The sequence below is a fragment of the Triticum aestivum genome, chromosome 7D, assembly GCF_018294505.1.
Source record: "Triticum aestivum cultivar Chinese Spring chromosome 7D, IWGSC CS RefSeq v2.1, whole genome shotgun sequence".
Lineage (NCBI taxonomy): Eukaryota > Viridiplantae > Streptophyta > Magnoliopsida > Poales > Poaceae > Triticum > Triticum aestivum.
The window spans coordinates 295,120,718-295,125,335 of record NC_057814.1 but is presented as its reverse complement, the minus strand read 5'-3'; positions in this window follow the sequence as shown (position 1 = coordinate 295,125,335).

Genomic DNA, 4,618 nt, shown 5'->3' with positions numbered 1-4,618 from the left:
CCAGCGGCGGCTTTGCGGCCGCCAGCGGGAGGCACGGCGCTGACGATGCCACCCAGCGCCGCCCAAGCCACCGGAGCTCGCCGCGTGGCCTTCCACTCCCCCGAACACGCTGCCGCTCTCGTCGTGAACCGCAGGGCGCGGAGCGCGCTCTCTGCCGCCGTCGAGCCCGTGCGGCCATCTCACCGTGGACCGACACCATTATGCCAAGACCAACTCCGTTTAGCTGTGGAATGACACCAGTACCCTCCACTGATGCTGCCTGGCCACTCAAACCTCCTGCCAATCCACTGCATCGCCGTAATCGCTCGCCGAAGATTCTCCGTTCATGGCCACCCCGTCGATCCGCCTATAAATAGAGGCCCCGAGCTTCAACTCGAGCACACACCATCCCTGCACTCCACCTAGAGCACGCCTAGCCACTGGAAGAGCCCCGAGGAGGTCTCCTTCCTCGACTCCGGCCGCCGCGACCCGCCACGGGATCCAGCTCGATTCGCCCCCGTGTGTGCACCTCCGCCTCCCTTCTCTTGCCAGTAGCTTCACTATGCATCTCTCCTTCTGACCCGCGCTTCAATTCGAAGTTTGCAGCCCTCCACCGGAGTTCCCCACCATCACCCGAGCCGCCGTCCGCCGGAGATAGTGTCGCCGTCGACGTGGTGCTCCCCGTTGGTCGAGTCCACCACCCACTGACGCAGAAGAACACGCTGAAGCTATCGGTACCCTCCGATCCTCCTAACTCGCCGTGGTTCAACGCCGGCGTCCACCGCAGTCTTCGGGCGCCGGCGAGCTTTTCAAACCTGGCATGTGGACCCCGCATGTCAGCCTCTGTTATATTCTCCCTCGAACCGTTTTCTGTTGGCGCCTTCGGGCAAATACGCTTTCGCTCTTGAGCTTGTGCATTTCCAATCGAACCGTTTTCTGTTTTCTCAGTTAAAACCCTGGAACTTTTCTGTTTCATTACAGATAAGTCCCTGGACAGAAACCTTTATAACTTTTTAATAAAAATGGATTTTTGAGTGATTCTTTTTCTGAAAATCTTCAAATTTTGTCTAGTTTTTTATGGGATTTATTTGAAAAATATTTGGAGAAGTTTCTGTGCACCCATTGGTTTTCACATTAGTACCCGTTTTTCATGATTGCCGTAGGTTCCGGAAGAGGTGACGGAGCCGCGAACTTCGCCGAGCTAGACTCCGACTTCTCCTAACCAGGCAAGCATGTTTGAACATTTGATATGATAAGTGTTTTGCATGTTTGCTTGAAAGTTTGTGCGTGGCATATGAGTGTCGGTAAATACCTCGTTGCTTGTAAGGCAACTGCCCGCATGTTCCAAAGTTGCGATGATCTCTGATGAGAGATGGCCTAATCATGTGGTGACATGAAGGGCAGCAAGGTGGTACTGTTGTAGCATACCAGCCTTGCGTCATCCGACTTTCTCCGACGTTAACGTGGACGGAGTCACGTTATCGTTCTTTTCCCCGCATGTTCCAAACTTGCGATGATCTCTGATGAGAGATGGCCTAATCATGTGGTGACATGAAGGGCAGCAAGGTGGTACTGTTGTAGCATGCCAGCCTTGCGTCATCCGACTTTCTCCGACGTTAACGTGGACGGAGTCACGTTATCGTCCTTTCCCCCTTCCGTGCTACCACATGTTTCATTTGCCAGGATGCGGTTTAGTAAGTTGGTAACCTCTTTCCGTGTACACACCAAACAGAGAGGCCGGGATGATGGTACCTTGGCCCAGGATTAAAGCCAGTCATCCGGTCAGGGGGCATGGGTGTTTCCGGTTGGGACCGAGAGGGGGGGGCACCCCCTTAGAGCGCGCGTATAGAAATTTGATCCCATGCTACGCGAGGTTGTAGCCTCCCCGTCTTAAGGTTTTTCTTGAACGTTGCCGAGGGTGATCCCTGGCTTCGGAAGGTTGAATTGGGTGTGTACTGGTTAGACGTGTTTCTTCCAAAACACCGTAAACGGAACTAGTCCCCGTGACTACTGAAATCCGTTGGCTGTGGTTAAGTACAAACTCTGCAGAGTCCATTCCTTCCAAATCATCGTATCCATGATCAAGTAGTGTAATCAGTATATCCATATCTATCCGCGTGAAAAACTTGTCCCCGGTGAACAAGCTCAAGTGGTAAATCCAGTTAAATTATTATTCCTGTGGATGGACTAACTTTATATTTGTCTCGTACTTGTGATAATTTATGTTCCCGAACTATTGTATTATTGAGCTACAATATAAGCCCTTTATGTGACGTCGCTCAGACGTCCGACTGTGGCATGTTCGTCTTTTATTTTCTGTTATAAGCCCTTTATGTGATGTCGCTCAGACGTCCGACTGTGGCATTATTATTATTCTTGCAGTTTCCTCTCGAGGAGTCATTCAGACACTCGTTTGGCACCAGTATTACTATTCTTGCATTTTCCGCTCGAGGAGTCATTCAGACACTCGTTTGGCACCAGTATTACTATTCTTGCATTTTTCGCTCGAGGAGTCATTCAAACACTCGTTTGGCACCAGTATTACTATTCTTGCATTTTCCGCTCGAGGAGTCATTCAGACACTCGTTTGGCACCAGTATTACTATTCTTGCATTTTCCGCTCGAGGAGTCATTCAGACACTCGTTTGGCACCAGTATTACTATTCTTGCATTTTCCGCTCGAGGAGTCATTCAGACACTCGTTTGGCACCAGTATTACTATTCTTGCATTTTCCGCTCGAGGAGTCATTCAGACACTCGTTTGGCACTAGTATTACTATTCTGCAGTTTCCGCTCGAGGCGTCATTCAGACCCTCGCTTGGCACCCAGTATTTATTATCTCTATGTCTGAACGCACTGGATAAATTGTTCATATGCTTTCTGTTTACATTTGTTGTATCTTATGTCCGAACTGTCTTGCGAGTACTTTCATAGTACTCACCTGGCTTGTTGATTTGGCCAGATGTTGACGAAGGCAATCTCTTGGATGAAGAGTTTGATAGCGCGTCCGACGCCTAGAGGAGCCCCAGTCAGTCCTGCGCGATCCCGGATTTTGGTCACTTGTATTATATACGCTTCCGCCACCCGCAATAAGTCTCCTCGAGCCTCACTCCGACGCTCGAAGAGCTGTAGTCTTCAGGAGTCATATCACTCGCTTCGCGGTGATATTTCCACCACCGTTATTATCGTGAGTTAGTAGTATGCCACCCTATCCGCCGTCTTGTTTTAGCGGCGTGCATGTAATAAATTGTTGGGCATCCTCCGCTCAACCTTGTATTATATTCAGTACTCCTGGTATTTTTCTTCTGTGACCAAGATATTGTCTACCAGTGAGAAGGAATTCTTCCTTACTGGTCCGTAAAAGGGATTGGTCTATCAATAATTATTTTATTAAAAACCCGGTCGTGACAGCCGGTGAGGAGGAGGCAGGGGACGACGCGAGGTGGGGAGGAGACGAGGTCGAGGTGGCATGGCGACGGCGGAGCGGTGGTGAGCGCTGGCACCGGGGATCGGCTCAGGTGCCGATCCAGATCCAGCGAGAGGGGAAGCTCCGGCCAGGTGGTCCTCCGTGCAGCGGCGACAGGGGCGACGGGCGGCGAACGACGAGGCACCAGGGCGCCGGTTGCCTGCCCCGATCCAGATCGGGACCGAGTGGAGGGGCGCGAGGGGAGAGTGGGGGTCGGGGAGAGAAGTGGGGGGGTTTGGGTTTCGGTCGGACGGACCAGGGGTATGTAGGCGCGGCTGGGCCGGCCTGGTTTGCCCAAAGGCCAGCTGGGCCGGGGCCCAGCGGGGGGGTTCTTTTATTTTTGTTTGCTTTCCTTTTATCTTTTGATTATTTTTCTTTTACGGTTTTATTTTAATTCTTGAACTAATTTTGTTCTATACATCACAAAGTGAATTCCTACTTTAGTGTCACACCATCACCCACTACCACAAAAAGTTTTACCCAAAACTAAATAGATTAGTATTTTGTAAAATATCAAAGGCATTTATTTAATTGTTTCAACTATTGTTTTAACCACTTTAGAGTATTTAAGCATTTTACAAAAGTGTGATTCCTCCACCATAATTGCCTATGCATTATTTGGCATAACCCAAACATTTTAGTTTTAATATTTGAAAACTTTTATCGTTTGACTTTAAGTCAAATTTGAGTCTGAATCGCTTTTAAACTAACACGAGTTTATCGATAGTAATCGAGGGGATGTGGCATCATTAGCAGAGGTTCACTGTAGCTTAATTATTCGGGCGTCACAATTCTCCTCCACTACAAGAAATCTCGTCCTGAGATTTTAAGAGGTGGAGTAAGGGGAAAGATCTGGTTACGAAATTCTAGCGATTCTTCTTGGTCTTAGTTGCTCTTCTCGAAGAGGTCGATCCATTACATTGATGTCTCCATTTCTCTGCTTCAGGTCATCTTGACGAAGTAGTCGTCCTTTCTTCAGCATCCTCCACGTACTTACAAAAGTTAAGAAGGGAAAACTCTATAAGGATGGATTCCAACAAAATCGAGCATTAGATGGTTAACTCAGGGGAAGAAGCATAAGTATCTCTCGAATTGAAACTTAAGATGATATCGAGAGCCAAGTAAGAAGGTACCATGAGAAGTTTCAGCGGGTAGGCAATCGTTCGAAGCCTG